Source organism: Tenrec ecaudatus, chromosome X, assembly GCF_050624435.1.
Source record: "Tenrec ecaudatus isolate mTenEca1 chromosome X, mTenEca1.hap1, whole genome shotgun sequence".
Taxonomy (NCBI): Eukaryota; Metazoa; Chordata; class Mammalia; order Afrosoricida; family Tenrecidae; genus Tenrec; species Tenrec ecaudatus.
Genome location: NC_134548.1, coordinates 25757926 through 25775923, shown reverse-complemented (window position 1 = coordinate 25775923; position 17998 = coordinate 25757926). Strand labels below are relative to the sequence as shown.

The 17998-nt window shown below is 40.8% G+C and overlaps 1 non-coding gene across 1 annotated transcript; it reads left to right on the top strand.

The window, feature by feature from the left end:
* Window positions 1-8530: 8530 nt before the first annotated feature.
* LOC142435231 (U6 spliceosomal RNA) lies at window positions 8531-8637 on the top strand. The gene has a single exon (XR_012781334.1). It is a non-coding gene; the product is annotated as a U6 spliceosomal RNA (small nuclear RNA).
* Window positions 8638-17998: the final 9361 nt, after the last annotated feature.

Genomic DNA, 17998 nt, shown 5'->3' with positions numbered 1-17998 from the left:
TCTCTATTTCACTTCATTAGATTAATAGTGTACCTTTATATATTTTCTAAATATACAGATAGAAAATTTGGGGCAAATACACTTTTTCAATGTTTGGAGGATGGATTTTTCTTATCTTACTCTAAATCTTTCAGTACAGAACCGACTCAACACAGTGTAAGCCAATGACCTGTGTTGCCTTTGCATTTGTTGGACTAGACTGTGTTGAAAATGTGGCATAGTGGTTACATATTGATCAGCAATACTGAAGGTCAGCAGTTTGAAACCATCATCAACTCCTTAGGAGACCTGCTGGTGGAGCTCCCTATGGTAGAGTTGCCATCTCTGAAACCCACAGAGGAAGTTCTACCCTGCCCTATAGACTTGCTATGAGTTGGCATCCACTCTATGGCAGTGAGTTTGGGATTTTGGTTTGAGTTGTAGACAACGTACATACTTTGTACAATGTCCAGAATCATGGTTTTATATCTTTTTTATCACTAAATCTTCACAGCCACGTATTTGAAAGTAAAATATTTAGAAGTTAACTAACTGGTCTTTAATAAACAGTTAAGAACAAGTGACCAATAGGCAGTATGGTATTTCAAACAAACAAACAAACAAACAAACAAAAACAACTTGCTCACATCTTTTCTAAAAACAGACCTTCCATTTTTTTCTTCAAGATTTCAGTAACTTAAAAATGAATCCTTGAAACTACTTAAAAATGAATTATAACTGAGATGGATTCATCTAGATCAATGGTTCTCAGCCTTCCTAATGCCGCGACCCTTTAATACAGTTCCTCATGCTGTGGTGACCCCCCAACCATAAAATTATTTTCATTGCTACTTCATAACTGTCATTTTGCTACTGTTATGTATCAGGTGACCCCTGTGAAAGGGTTGTTCGACCCCCAAAGGGGTTTGTGATCCACAGGTTGAGAACCGCTGATGTAGATAGCTAGAAATATGATGGCACAAATACCATAAAATTTGATTTGTATAATGTAGGTGGTACATATCTGAATACTCACTGTGTAATTCTTTTGTATCTTTGAAGTGTTTTATAATAAACTCTATGGAAATGGAAACACTTGCAAGTCATTTGCTTATGTAAACGTTTTCTCATGTCATGCTGGTCCTTGCCTCCTCAACATGTGCTCATGTGTGTTGTCCTATAGCTTGCAGGCACCAGTTTGTTGATAAATAAGACAGTAGAGTATCTCTCACTGCCATCGAGTCACTTATGACCTTTCTTCTAAGGAGAAGCTGGTGGGTTCAAACTTAACCATGTGGTTAGCAGCCCAACCACCAACCCACTATGCCACCAGAGCTCCTCCTAGTGGCTACAAAACAGCATGGTCTCTGGAGTTACAACTTCTTAGCCTTACTTTCTGGATTCTCCAAGTACCAGCGGTTGAACCTGAGGATCCTTCCATCTACATTTTGGGAATCAAAATAGTGCCTATTCAATATGGTGCATCCATTTCATGAGAGAATAAATGGAACACATTTAAAACAGTTACAGGCACATAGAGGAACTGAATAAATATTGCTGATTATTGTGATTTGTTCGGCAATGCAGATTTAGCTATCGCTGATTTTGCTCTGCTGTATTCTTCTTACCTGAAAAATGTCTCCCAAAGCTGACAAATGATCGTGTCTTCACTGTTATCCCTGCTGACCTTATCCAACATAGGACTGTAACTTGGGCCCACAAATGTTGTGTTGTTGTGAATTTATACTACGTTTCCTTTCTTCAAGACCACAAAGGATATTATTACATTGAAATAACGAAATACTTTGATCTTTGTGTGAGCTGATAGTCATTTAGCTCAACTGGAGCATAACGAAGGAAGTCAGTTGTTTATGATATTATTTTCTTGTCATCAACTGTTGTTTTCATCGAAATATTTTTTGTAGTTTGCCAAGCATTGTGCAGCATCCCTCTTTTGGAGGGCAGCCCAATGCATGACCACTGTACCATGAGCATCACTCTGGATGTCATCTATGACATCTTGAGGGTGAGAGCCATCCACATTTCAGCCTACAGAACTGGACTGTCCGCAGAATCTCCGGAGTTCTTCTGGAGAGTTCTCTGGCTGACTAAAGATTGATGTCACATTTGAGAGGCAATGCTGACACTCTCCTCAAAAGTGATATTTCCACTGAGCTTCATATTTTTCTGCTTCTTTCTATTTCTGCGTGGTTCCTTGAGAGCCTTGAAGATCAGGGCAATTGAAGAAAACACCCATCTCAATCTGGACCTGTCTGTTCTGAAAAGTCAGTTCCGCTGCAATCTTTAGTCCCTTCCAGACTCCTCCGGTTGCCTTTGCAATGTCATCACCAACTTTCTTTCTTCTTCTTCTTTTTTTTTTTTTTTTGATATTGACCCAGGGGGTCAATCACGGGGCCCAGCGTGAATGTGGTACCAAATTCCACACCTGTGCACCTCAGGTATGTGAATTTGATCTTCCTGGGGTCGGATTTGCATGGTATGGCAGAAGAAGCTATTGTTGGATAAACTCAAGTTCAGTACAACTGACAAAATTTTCACTTCTCCCAGCCCAAAGCCAAAAAGCTGCATCTGGCTTTTTTTAAAGCATCAGTTGCTTAGTAAACCAATTATGTCTTTTTGACCAACACCAGTTGCACTCAGCGATAGATAAATTACAGCCTATTATTAACAAATACTATTATAGATTTCTCCTTTGTAAAAATGAAATTAAAATATTTTTGTCATTTACTGGTATAGGAATTTTATCAGGTTGAAATAATATTCATTTACTAAGTAGGGTTGCAAGATATAAATCATAGCAAAATTAACTGAATTCTGATTCAGGAAATGTTTACAATTTAACTGCCCATAGGAAAGCAAACAAGCCTCTTCCTTTTGAAATCTAATCAAAATAGCATCCTCTATTGGCAATATTGTCAAGTGGAAACATCACTTATATTTCTTGCCCTTTTTTTACCTAATGTAAAACAACGTGAACCTCCTAATGCTACATTTATCACATCTTTAAGTCATATTAAAGACCCCCCCCTTTGTTTGCAGAATGAATGTGACTGAAAAGTATCTTGAACACAATAGATTTTAGAACAAAGAACAAAAAGGTACTTTTAATTTTATAACATCAGATTTCTGCTGGACAGAGTCTCCCTCCCCACCCCACCCCCAACATTGACAGTGCTTACAAACATTACATAGAGCTGAAAAGGCAAAACACAACAAGATGAGTCTATATAAATTCCCATCGCACCCTCCAGGACTAGCTCACAGAGAGCAGTGCTCCATAAATATTTGTTGATGATGATGATAGATTGCACATTTTGTATGCCCTAATGTCAGTGCATAAGCACATTGCTTGTGTTTCGAAAACCAAAGCAAGCAATAATGTTGACAAATGACCGTATTCTCAGGTGCTTCTAAGTATCGGTAGTTCAAAGGCAGGGGCCCTCATCCATTTATCAAGACTGTAACTGAAATTCAGTTGCAATGTATTTGTCCAACTTGAGCATTTATGCATAAACACCATTTGTCTGGAGTTACTTCCATTCTCTTTAGGTAGGTTTTGGGGCACACTTTCTTCTCAGGAGCAGTGACCTCCATAAAGATAAGTTTTCTAAAGCCTGAAAAATGAAAATGATTTAGAAAATAAATAATAAAATACAAAAGTAAAAAAAAAGACATTTGTAGGAGGGGAACAGGGCACTAACCCACTCTTTGGGAAAGCATGTTTTATGTTTCCACAGGACAGGGAGAGAGGGACCAGACCTCAACCTGGTGTGCCAAGACTTGAAGGCAACATACCTGCATGAAGCAGTGAACCAACAGAGATCTGTGGGGCCAGCCCCAATCTCAGCTACTTTGACCTCTCCCCAGAAGAATGCACTGAAGATACAGCTTGAGGAGAGGGGCGGGTCTGCTCAGAACACATGGCTGCAAACTATGAGGGAAGGAGAGAGAGAGAGAGAGAGAGAGAGAGAGAGAGAGAGAGAGAGAGAGAGAGAGAGAGAGAGAGAGAGAACGAACTGCAATCTGGCCCACCAAGCCCTGAGGATTATATTCCTACTCAGAGCAACCAATGCACAGAGTGAATCGTAGGGCCGGGACCACCAGGAGACACGGCATCCCCTCACTGACCCATTGCACTACTGGGGCCAATGCTGGAGACACAGTGTTGGAATTGTGCCCGGTACCCCATCCCTCCACCCCCACTCCACCCCCAAACACGGTGAAACACGAAGTGAGTGCAACAGAGCAGCAAGGGGAGCAAAGCAATGAAGTCCCAGAGGGATCCCAAAACTAGACTTAGGGGCAGGGCTTAGACCTCATCAGACTCTATTGGAAAACATTCATAAAGGTCAATAGACAGACATTAAACTATTTATAGACTTTTTAATTTTTTTCATGTCTATCTATACAGTAGAACCCTAGCACTCAACCATATAACTACTCAACATAATAGGATTTCCACATGAAATGTCGAGAAAATTTTGCATTGGAGCTTGATCCAAACATCAGACTCCGACCTGACAGACATGATTTTTATAAACAAAAGCAGTCCGTGTTTCCCTCACTTGGCGTTAGTTGGCGTTGTTAGTACTCATTGTTTAAACCTTTTGAGGCTGTGTTTCCAGCATTTTGCTATACTTTTCTAAGTTTTGGTGGCTTTTTGTACTGTTCTCAGATAAAAAGACTTGGGTCCTAGAGAGTTTTTTAAAAAAAGAATCATCATGATAAGGAACTGGTTTACCGTGGTATTTATATTGTTGATGATATTTAGTAAGCCCATTTAGGAAAAAACAGTTAAGGAAATGCCAACAGCAGAGCACATTAGACAGATTTTTTTTTTTTTGAGAAAGCCAGCCATGTCCTAGTGAAAAAAAGGCAAAGACGAGAAAGGAAAACCTGAAAAGCAGCTACCAGTTGATTTGATGGAAGGGGCTTTCGCTTCCAAACAAAGACTCTCTCCATTCCTCCTCTCCACATTCGTGTCCACAGATCCAGATCCTGATCGATCTCAAGGTATGGGCTATACGGTAGTTGTTAAAAAACTTTTAATGTTGTGTTTCTTATTTAAATTATGTTATTTAACTCTGAACTTATTTACTTTGAAATTTATGTGTAATGTCTTTTATAAAAAGGAAAGGTTAGGGTAAAAGCTTGTTGGTCAAGAACAGATTAATCTGTTTTCAGTTATTTCTTATGGGAAAAATCAATTCGGAACTCAACTGTGTTACATCTCAACGCTCCTTTTAGAATATATTAGAATTGCGCTCTGGGGTTCTACTGTATAAGATTGGCAGGATAAACAATCCCAAGGAGAAAACAATGGGACTGATGATTCTGGGGAATTCATGGGAGAGAGGGAGGTGGGGGAAAGGATGTGGGGAGCCAACAAACCCAGGAACAAGAGATGAACAAGTGATCTAAATTCGCTGGTGAGGAAGGCATAGAATGCCTGGTGGGGTTTGTTCAAGTGTAATGTAGCCAAGAGGAATTAGTGAAAGCTGAATGAAGGTCAAACATGATAGTGTGACAAGAGAGAAGTAAAAGGAAACAGAGCAGTGGTTCTCAACCTTCCTGATGCTGTGACCCTTTGAGACAGTTCCTCATGTTGTGGTGACCCTCCAACCATAAAATTATTTTTGTTCTTACTTCATAACTGTAATTTTGCTACTGTTCTGAGTCAATCGACCCCTGTGAAAGGGTCGTTAGACCCCCAACGGGGTCGTTACCCACAGGTTGAGAACCCCTGAAATAGAGGAACGCGCTAGGAGGCAAAGGGAAATTTATACAGGTATAGATACAGACATGCACATATTTAAATATATTTATTTATAATGATAGGGGCATAGATCTATGTACATATATTTCTATCTTAAGTATTAAGGTTGCAGATGGACATTGGACCTCTACTCAGGTACTCCCTCAACATAAGAACACTTTGTTCTAATAACCTGACATTTTGTGATGTTTACCTTCCCAACATGATCACTGAAGACAAAATAGGTGCATAAGCAAATGTAGTGAAGAAAACTGATGGTGCCAGCTGTTGGAAGATATACGGCCATCTAGCTGGGAAGCAACAAAGCCCACGTGGAAGAAGCACAGCAGCCTGTGTGATCATGAGGTGTCGATAGAATCAGGTTTCAGACATCAGAATACCCCAAAACAAAAATCATGTCAATGCGAATGAGGTCTGGTGGAGTGGAGACCCAAAGTCCATCTGTAGACATTGGACATCCCTCACAGAAGGGTCACAAGGAAGGTACAAGCCAGCCAAGGTGTAGTATAACACCAACAAGACAAAAGATACAACATTCCTCCAGTTCTATAATGCTTCCCCCCCCCCACTATCATGACCCCAGTTGTATCTTACAAATCTGGATAGACCAAAGCATGTACACTGATACAGATAGGGGCTCTTGACACCACACAGACTGCAGGGCAGATAAACCCCTCAGGAACAACAATGGAAGTAACAATACCATGAGGGTAGAGGAAAGGTGGGGGAGAAGGGGAAATTGATTACAATGGTCTACATACCCCTTCCAGGGTGATGACAACAGAAACATGGGTGGAAGGAGAGAGTGGAAGGTATAAGACATGGAAATAATAACAATTTATAATTTATCAAGGGTTCATGAGGGTGGTGGAGGGAAGAGAGAAAGAAATGAGGAGCTTATACCAAGGGCTCAAGTAGGAAAAAATGTTTTGAAAAGGATGATGGCAACATGTAAACAAATGTGCTTGACACAATGATTGTATGGATTGTTGCAAGAGCCCCAATAAAATGATTAATAATAATAATAATAAATAGACAACTTCCATTCCATTTTGTGATGTTAAACTGGTTTACTGCAATAGTTTAGCTCTGAGTGTATGGAGTTAGAAGTGTTTATATTGCAGCCTTATTCACTATTTCTATCATTTGTCCTTAGACACATAACTACAGCATGTTCAAAATGTAAAAAATTCAATGCCATTGAGCTGATGCAGGCTCATAGCAAGCTTATTAACAGGGTAGAGCTACCCCTTGGAGTTTCTGAGACTAACTCTTTAAGAGAGTAGAAAGCCTAGTCTTTCTCCCATGGAGCAGCTGATGGTTTCAAACTTCTGGCCTTATGGGTACCAAAGCAACTTGTGGTTATTACACTACCAGGACTTCTTAAAGTTTTTTTCAGTCTAGGTCAAGTCAATGTGGCTGCTGATGATTCCTATCTCTGAGAGATTTTGTAAGAATTGAATGCATAATGCATATTATGCTTTTAACAAATTATCAAAATGATTAGCTAAAACAACAGTTATACATGTGCTTTCATTAAAAGTGTCCACTGCAGCATCATAAGGGCAGCATTCAACCAGAGACAAAGTTCAGAGAGCAAGAAGGACGAGGAAAGAAAGGCAAATGGAAACAGGGAGATGCAGGAAGAAGGTGATGCATGCTGTTGCATTGTGAGGATTTAGGTCAGTGGCATGAAGCAAAAAAAAAAAAATGTGGATGGATTGTTGAAGAGATAACTGATTTGCCCTGTAAATCATCACCCAAATCATAATAAAAAGTTTTTTTTATACAAACTAAAAATAACAATTTCCACCTCAAGAAACAATTTTCTATTCATCATTTGGGTACATTTCTTATGTTAGATTACGTTTGCCCAGTTTTTTTCTTGCCCACAAAAAGGAAACCCCCAATGAGATAGATGTGTTGACAAAATAGCTGTAACAATGCATTCAGACACACCAATAGCCATGAAGATGACCCAGGACCATATAGTTTTAGTTTTCTCAATATGTATACTTGTGGCATCCTTAAATTTGATTAGACCAGAAAGTTACAACATTATAACTTTTAAGATGTATTCCAATATGGGGATTTTCAAATAAACATGGAATTCTAGGGAAAAGTAAAGAAACTATCTCTGTAGATCCATCTTCATAAGTCATCAATACTTTGCAAATCTTTTGAATCTATTTCCTGAGAACTAAGATCTAGGTCAATATGACTTTGTAGGGGTGAGATGGGGGTGCATATTTTCCCAGAAATCTGTTGCACTGGAAAGATAAGACTAAATTAGTAAATAACATCGTTTGCTTCATGACATTATCATTTATCAATTTAAGAAATAATAGTCTTCTCATCTGGGAAAGCTGATCACAAATAAAAATTTACTTATAAAAATGAGTTATGAACTTTGCTACCTCACTGTATCCATTAGCCCTAAATTATTTCATCATGACTTTTGCCCAATCTTAATCAATGCCCTCCCTGTCTGAAACCATTGCAGGATGAGATATTGCTAAGACTCTGCCGAAAGGATGCTCTCCCTTTTAGAACAATATCACTCTATTATAAATAGGTTGTCTGGTGCCATCGTGGGGGAAGCAAATGCCTATATAACGGTATATGATTATAAGAAAGCCCGATTGCACAATGGTTATGTGCTAGCTGCTATCTAAAAGGTTGATGGTTCAAACCCACCCCACTGTATTGAACAAGAAAAGCCTGACAATCTGCTCCATTAAATGTTGCCACCTAGTGCTAACTTTGGGCAGCACATATATCACAACCGAACGATAGAGAGAAGATTAGCATGGCCCCTGCACAAAGAGGACATTTAAATTAGTGAAGTGCTCCATATTTTTTTTTACCCAAGACACAGACTTTTAGGCCAATGGAATAGACTTCAGAGGTTACCAAGTAAGGGAGAACAAAAAGGGAAGATGACTAGAGGGTTGGCAGGTATTTGGGTGAAGGGGTTGGTAATCCACAATAGATGAGAATTCAAAGGAGAGAGGTTAGGGTCAACTCAAAGGGGTGAGGTGGGGGGAGGTAGGGGATTTGACAAATAGCTTAAAGTGTTAAACTAATAGTCAGAAATGTAAGCCTCCCTCTTAATTAACTACACACACACGTACACACACACACACACACACATTTAACACTACGGCTTAGAAAATCCTATGGGCAGTTCTAGCAATTTCAGGGGACCATTATGAGTCAAAAATTGACTCCACAGTGTCCAACAACATCTATGATGTATGTGTGTAATTTTATCTTGGCAAAGTGAAAAGCAAAATCAAGACTTAACGCCATTTCAACAGTTTGCATCTGTAATTGATCAGGCCTTTTCAATAACACAATCACTATGCTGTTATCATATTTAACACAATTAGTTACCAATTTTTAATATCAACAAATACCCAATTAAAATTCAAATTTCCCTGATTATCTCAAAGGTGATTTTTTTTTACAGTAACATATTTCCATAGCTTTACTTTTTGTTAAACCCATCAGGTCAAGAGATTTACAAAAAAGAAGCATCTTTTCAGATGTGAAGCCTTCAGACTTCTAGGGTGGCAGCTGGTTGTCGGCTCAATTTGATGTTTCTTCTTTTATATTACCATTCAAATAAATTACTTACATTACATTTGGTTAGTCTCTAAAGTCTCTTTCAAAAGGAGCACTGGTCTGGTCTGAGGGGCCAGCCACAATTCCAAATACGTGGACGCTCCCCCCCCCCCATCCCAAAGAATTCACTTTAGGGGACAGCACTGAAGCTACAACTCAGGGACAGGGACACATCTGATCAGAGCACACAGGGGCAAACGAATTGGGAGGGAGAGAGAGTGGAGCACATCCTGGCCTACCAAGCCCCAAGGACAATATTCCTGCTCAGAGTAGCCAATGCACAGAGAGGACCATAGGGTCGACCCCACCACGAGATACAACGTCCCTCAATGACCCATAGGGCTACTGGGGACAGTACTGGAGACACAGTGTGGGGACTGTGCCCGATATGACCCAAGCACACTAAGAGTGTGCAACAGAAGAGCAAGGAGATCAGAGGTGGGGCCAGGGTGTGGCGCCCCATCAGGCTCAATCAGAAAATACTCCTAAAGGTCAACAAACAGACCAATGCCAGGCTTTTCTTTTTTTGTCTTTGGTTTTGTTGTTTTGTTTTGTGGCTTTGTTTTTCTCTGGTTTGTTTTTGTGCTTATCATTGTCTCTGCATGTCTGTCTAGATAAGATAGGTGGGATAAACAATCTGGAGAAAACAATGGGAACGACTGTTCTGGGGGGGGCATGGGGTGAAGGGGAGGTGGAGGAAAGGAAGCGGGTGTTAACAGGGACAAGGAAACAACAAGTGATCTAAAATAGATTGCAAGGAGGGTGTTAGAAGCCTGCTGGGGCTTGATCCACGGCAATGTAGAGAGGAATTACTGAACATGATAGTGGGAAAAGAAGAAGGTAAAAGGAAATAGAAGAACTAGGAGGCAAAGGGCATTTATAGGGGTCTAACTATAGGCATGTCCATATGTAAATATATTTATATATGATGATGGGGAAATAGATCTATGTACATAGGTTTAGTATTAAGGTAGCAGATGGACATTGGACCTCCACTCAAATACTCCCCAAATGCAAGTATACTTTGTTCTATTAAACTGGCATTCCATGATGCTCACCTTCCCAACACAATCATTGAAGACAGAGCTGGCGCATAAGCAAATGTGGTGAAGAGAGCTGATGGTGCTTGGCTGTCAAAAGATATAGCGTCTGGGGTCTTAAAGGCTTGAAGGTAAACAAGCAGCTATCTATATGAGAAGCAACAAAGCCCACATGGAAGAAGCACACCAGCCTGTGTGATCACGAGGTGTCAGAGGAATCAGGTGTCAGGCATCAAAGAACAAAATGTCCTAACATTGTGAATGAGGATGAGTGCAGAGTGGAGACCCAAAGCTGGTGCTGTTTTGGGCTGTTACTGTACTGGGCTACCAACTGCTCTGCAGCATAAAATGCTGCTGTCTGCTCTCATAACATTTTACTGCCACAGAAGTCCTATATACAATCATTATGAATCATATTTGACTCTATGGTAATGCATTTTAATCTTTGCAGCAGTAGGACTGTCACATCCTTCTCCAGTTTATTGGTTTGAACAACTAACCTTGAGGGGATGAATAATAGTGAGCCATTCAAACTAATGCTTGTCTAGAGGGGATGAATAATAGTGAGTCATTCAAACTAATGCTTGATGGAATAGGGAAAGAAAAAATTTTAAATGCAAACTAAAAAAGTTCGTATTTAGACTTTATTCCAGTGATTTTCAGTAAATCTATTTTAGTTATAAGTTAATAGATTTATCTGATTTATTTCATCATCATTTGGTTTAAAAAGCTTTTATAGGTATTTAGGAGATAAAAGTCTGTTCTTTTTCAAAATTGAGCTTCAAAAAAAAAAGAAAGGCAAGTGGAAAGGACAGACTAGACGTTTCCCCTCAAATCAGCATGTCTAAGTACAAATGTTATTTGTCATCTCTGAAATGTTTTCACCAGCCAAACTGCCAGTTCAGTTCTTTAAGAGCTTCCTACCTACTTTCTTGATACATCACAGCAATTTGATTTAAAATACAGTGAACGTTGAGTTTATGAACCTAGTCATTGTTGAAGAGTTACATAAAGTACTTGATCCAAAGGTCTAGACATCTTGAAATGGAGAAGGACTTGTTTTCAGGATCTGCACAAGTAGGATAGGAATTTCCTAAGGGAAAGTTCCTACCCATGCACAAGTTCTTTAAACTCCACATGTTTCTTCTTTTAAAAAAATTATAGAGGACAACAGTAAACTCTAGAAAAGATATCTCAATCTTGGCACTTAATGGGGAAAAGTTACCACAAACAACATCTGATGGCAACTTGGTGTCATAGTAAGAACACATATCATGCTAAAATAAAAACCAAGAGATTTATTGAAAGTTCAACAACAGTTAGAACCTGTACGACCATTGTGGAAAATGATATGGCACTACCTCAAACAACTGAGAATAGAAATTCCGTAGGAGCCAGCAATACCTGTACTTGGCATAGACCCTAAGAAGTAAGAGCCATAACACGAATAGACATATGTATGCACTCCTATGTTCATCACACCACTGTTCATAAGCACAAGAAGTTAGAAACAGCCCAAGTGCCCATTAGCAGAAGGAAATGTGCAATGGCCTAGACTTAGAACTTCAAAAAGGAAACACAGGCTCAGCATATCTTAAACTGAAAGAACCATAGAAAAAAATTCAAGCCTTGAGCTGCAATATTGAAAGATTGTGTAGGCAACCTATTGAATGATTCAAGAATCATCAAATGAAGATGGAATACACAGTTACTGTATGAAAAAGAAATAGTTGGCATCCAACCATTTAAAGAGGTAGCATATGAGCAAGAATCAATGGTGCTAAAGGAATATGCCCACGCTACACAGAAGGCATTAACCAAAACAAAGACTACAGAATTGACAGAAAGTTTATTGAACTGTTTTAGCTAGCTGAGGAAGCACATGAAGCACTCACTCACCACTGCCAAGAAAGACACTTACCTGGCCAACTGACTGGAAGAGATCTATATTTGTATGCACTCCAAAGAATGGTGATCCAATAAGATGTGCAAGTTATAGAATAATATCATTGACATCCTATACAAGTACAATTTTGCTGGAAATCATTGAACAGTTGAAGCAGTTCATTGGCAGAAATTCAGGCTGAACTCAGAAGAGCAAGTGGAACAAAAGGTATTTTTGCTGATGTGAGATGCACCTTGGCTGGAAGCAGAGAATGCAAGAAAGAAGACTACTCTGTCCAAAAGATTCACTGGGCCAGAATTAACTCATAGCCAGTGGACTTGGCTTTGTATTTAGTCTTTCTGAAAAGCTATCTTAGATCAGAATGATCTTAGCTGAAAGCAGAGAATACCAGAAAGATGTTTACTTGTGTTTTATTGAATATTGAGGTAATTAGTTTATTGTGCCAACCTGAACGATATGCACATGTGGGATTAATTGAAGGCGGAGAGCTAAATGGCCTGGGAGCCTCGCCTTTAATGTCTCTTGCTCTGTAATCATCAAACCAGTGCGTGGCTGCCTTGTTTGTTCTGTGCCTCAATTTGCAAGCTACTCTACCTGTGGGACACCTAACCCATGGACTGTGTCGCTGTCATTTGAGGTTCCTTCAAGACCTGCTTCGTCACACCATTGGAATTTACATCTCTTGAGCTGGACACTGTCGGACCCTGTCATCTGGATAACTGTTGGTGACCTGCCTTGCTGTTTGCTGCCTGTGCACGGATAGCCTGACTTGCTCTAGGAACTGCCAGCGGCCCTCAAGACTTGAAGAACTGCCAGTGTCTCACAACTGTCTCACGGAAGTGAGTTGCGCTAAGCCATTTGTACTGCTTTATAATTTAATTAACTGTTTATTTCTTATGCTATATATCTATCTGTATGTATATATATATAATTATTAGCATTCTGGTTTTGTTTCACTAGAGAACCCTGCCTAACACATTTGGTACCAGGAATGCCTCAAGAGAAATAAAATCATAAATATGGGCTTCTTAAATTGGCTCTCCAGCCTGATTAATCTTAACAGCACTAATAATGCTACTTCCATACCCAAAAGCATGGATAAGTCTGCTACTCTTACTAATGCATGGTGTGAAATAGCAAAGCTGATATCTACAGTACCACTACCGAAAGATGAGGTGCTGGTTAAAGGAGAGGTTGAGTGATCGTATCTTTGATATTTTCCAGGAGTTTTGTCAGGATGACAGGTATAAGGAAGCTGGTTGGCTGGTCCTTCTGACAATGGAAAGTGTAATTAAGGGAGGGATGTTCTCAGAGCCTCAGAACCGCACCTCAGGTGCAGACTAACAGATTTGAAAGCGCCCATCTGTGCTACAAAGGAGAACTTTCCTCTCAAACAGAGCTGACATTGCTGAGAACCAGGTCCAGAGTCTCATTATGTGAGTGGCTGAATTACAATTCAGCTGAATTGCAGATCTAGAGCAGTGTCTGATACCAAAGTGTGGGCATTGATTAGAAAAAATTGGGACCCTGAAACATGGGATGGGAACATATGGGCTGATGATCCAGAAAGGAGGCTATTGAGTCCCTAGAAACAATTGACCCACCCCAGTCAGTAGCTCCACCCCTCCCAGCTGAAGGTATTTATCCACTATCAATAAAATAATCCACATCTGAGCAGATTAGCTAAACTGCAGCCAGGTGGGGCTGCATCGGTAGCATTGCCTGAGGGAGATGCCTTACAAGATATTGCGGAGAGCACCCGAGAAACATCCTCACCACCCATTATTTCCCCACACAGATCTGCTCAAGTTTTCAAATACATACAAGCAGAAGCCTTGGGACTATCCCTGGGAATGGTTACTAAGGGTGTGGGATACTGGTGCATGAAATGTAATATTAGGCCGCTCTGAGTTTCTGGATATGGGACCCCTAAGCACAGATTCTTCTTTCAATGTCTCTGCGAGAGAGGCTAAGAGAAGATCTAATTCTTTATTTGCTTGGTTCGCTGAAGCATGGGCTGCCAGATGGCCTAGATTAGACCAACTTGAAGTATCTGACCTACCTTGGTACACTGTAGAGGAAAGCATTCAAAAGCTTAGGGAAATTGGTATGTTGGAATGGATCTATCAGGATATTCCCATAGACCCAAAAAAGGAGCTGTCCTGAGGACATACCCTTTACCACAACCAGAAAGAACAAGTTTGTGAAGTGGGCCCCCACATCTCTTAAGACTCCTGTAACTACTATTCTATGTGCACCAGGATTAACAGTGGGCACTGCCCTAAGCAAACTCCGACATTTGCCCACAATGGGGCTGATTGGTCCCTGTGGTGGGAGAGGGCAGATGTCAGCACTGAATCAACAGGGTGGCATGGTTATAATAGGCAACAAGGCTTCTGTAGTAATCAAAGCAACCTGTCCCATGTGGAATTATGGTATTGGCTACTTAGCTACAGTATCCCTGGCAATGAAATAGATGGGCAACTTACTAAATATTTACATGATCTATACAGGTGGAAGACTGGTAGATCAGGTGAACAGCAGAATAGACAATCACGATCACTCAATCAATTCCCAGACCTGAGCCAGTTTATAGATCCACAACCCCTTGAATGAGGGAAAGGCCGAGTCCCTTTGAAGGAGGACCCTGCTAAATCCCTGATGGTTTAGACTTCCCCAAAGGGACCTGCAGCCTTTCACAAGAGTGACTGTTCATTGGGGGAAAGGAAATAATTAAACTTTTCAGATACTGGACACTTTTCAGATTATTGGACACTGACTCGGAACTGAAACTAACTCGAGGAGACCCAATGTGTTTCAAAGGCCCACCAGTCAGAGTGGGGCTTATGGAGATCAAGTTATCAATGGAGTTTTAGCTCAGGTATGCCTCACTGTGGGTCCAGTGGACCCTCGGACCCATCCTGTGGTTATTTCCCCTGTTCCAGAATGCATCATTGGAATGGACATACTTAGTAACTGGCACAGCCCCCATATTGGATCCCTGAAATATGGAATAAGGGTTATCATGGTAGGAAAGACCAAGTGGACACCATTAGAACTGCCATTGCGTAGGAAAATAGTAAACCAAAAGCAGTACTGCATTCCTGGAGGGATTGCAGAGATCAGGGCCACCATCAAAGACTTGAAAGATGCAGGGGTGGTGATTCCTACCACATCCCCATTTAATTCACCTGTTTGGCTTGTAAAGGAGAAAGATGGATCCTGGAGAATGACAGTGGACTATCATAAACTTAACCAGGTGGTCACTCGAATTTCAGCTGCAATTCCAGATGTGATTTCATTGCTTGAGCAAATTAATACTTCTGGTACTTGGTATGCAGCTATTAATTGATCTAACTATCGCCTTCTACTCAATAGCAGTCTTGAAGGATCACCAGAAGCGGTTTGCCTTCAGCTGGCAGGGGCAACAATACACTTTCACAAATCTCCCCCAGGGGTACATCAACTCTTCTGCCCTGTGCCATAATTTAGTCCGAAAGGACTTTGATCACCTCTCTATTCTATAAAATGTCACACTGGTCCATTAGATTGATGACATTATGCTAATTGGACCTACTAAAGAGGATGTATGAAAGACCCTAGATTCATTGGTACAACATCTGCATACAAGAGGTTGGGAAATTAACCCATCGAAGATTCAGGCACCCTCCACCTCAGTAAAATTTCTAGGGCTTCAGTGGTGTGGGGCATGTTGAGATATTCCTACTAAAGTAAAGAATGAGCTATTGCATTTGGCCCCCAACGCCAATGACTAAAAAGGAGCCTCAATGCCTAGTGAGCCTCTTCAGATTTTGGAGGCTCACTTGGGTGTTCTACTTTGACCTATTTATCCCTCACTTGGGTGTTCTACTTCGACCTATTTATCAAGTGACACGAAAAGCCTCCAATTTTGAGTGGGGCCCAGAACAAGAAAAGGCTCTTCAACAGGTTCAGGCTACCGTGCAACCTACTTTGCCACTGGGACCATAAGATCCAGCAGACCCAATGATGCTAGAGGTGTCAGTTGTAGATAAAGATGCAGTGTGGAGTCTTTGGCAGACCCCTATTGGTAAATCACAGCATAGACCATTGAGAATTTGGAGTAAAGTCCTGCCATCCTCTGCAGACAACTACTCCCCCTTTAAAAGACCCTGTTGGCCTGTTAATGGGCCTTGGGGAGACTGAACACCTCACCATGGGCCACCAAGTCACCATGAGGCCTGGTGAACTGGGTATTGTCTGACCCACAGAATCATAAAGTTGGATGTGCGCAGCAACACTCCATTGTTAAATTGAAGATCGGGCCAAAGCAGGACCTGAAAAGACAAGTAAGCTGCATGAAGAAGTGCCCAAATTCCCACAGTCCCCACTCCTGTCACATTACCATCGTTCTCCCAGTCTGCACCTATGCCCTCCTTGGGAGTTCCTTACCATATTTTAACTGAAGATCAAAAAAGTCATGCTTGGTTTATGGATGGCTCTGCATGAGATGCAGGTGCCACTCATAAGTGGACAGCAGCAGCACTACAGCCCCTTTCTGGGATATACCTAAAGGACAGTGGTGAAGGGAAATCTTCCCAATGGACAGAACACATGTGGGATTAATTGAAGGGTAGAGAGATAAATGGCTCGGCAAGCCTCGCCTTTCTTGTCTCTTGTTCTTTGATCATCAGACCAGTGTGCGGCTGCCTTGCTTGTTCTGTGCCTCAATTTGCAAGCTACTGTACCTGTGGGACACCTAACCCATGGACTGTGTCACTGTAATTTGAGGTTCCTTCAAGACCTGCTTTGCCACACCATTGTAATTTACATCTCTTGAGCTGGGCACTGTCGGACCCTGTCATCTGGATAACTGTTGGTGACCTGCCTTGCTGTTTGCTGCCTGTGCCCAGATAACCTGAATCACTCTACAAAGGACTGCCCAGTGGCCCTCAAGAGTTAAAGAACTGCCAGTGTCTCACAACTGTCTCATGGAAGTGAGTTTTACTGAGCCCTTTGTACTGCTTTATAATTTAATTAACTGTTTATTTCTTATGTTATACATCTATCTAGCTGTATAAATACATATAAAATTATTAGCATTCTGGTTTTGTTTCTCTAGAGAACCCTGTCTAACACAAATATGCAAAATCATTCGAATATGTGGACCATAAAAAAAGCAAAAACAAAACCTGAAAAACCAATGAATAACACTTCATTGTGGAACAGAAATTCCACAATATTTCATTGAACTCATAGAACTTAGCAAGGACCCAGAAGCGTTTGATCAAACAACAAAGGAATCCTTAATGGTTTAAAATCAAGAAAGGTGTGTGCCTGGGTTGTATCCTGTCACCATACTTAATCCATTCCTATACTGAGCAAATAGTCAGAAAGCTAGATCATATGAAGGAGAACATGGCATCAGGCTTGGAGGAAGTCTTATTAATAATCTGTGATGTGCAGATGACACAGCTTTGCTTGCTGAAAGTGAAGAGGATTGGAAACACTTGTCAGGATTGCAGTCTTCAGCATAGACTACAACTCCTTGTAAAGAAAATCCAAATCCTCACAACTGGACGAATAGGTAACATCATGCTAAATGGAGGGAAGACTGACATTGTTGAGGATTTTGTCTTGCTTGGATCCACAATCCAGACTCATGGAAGA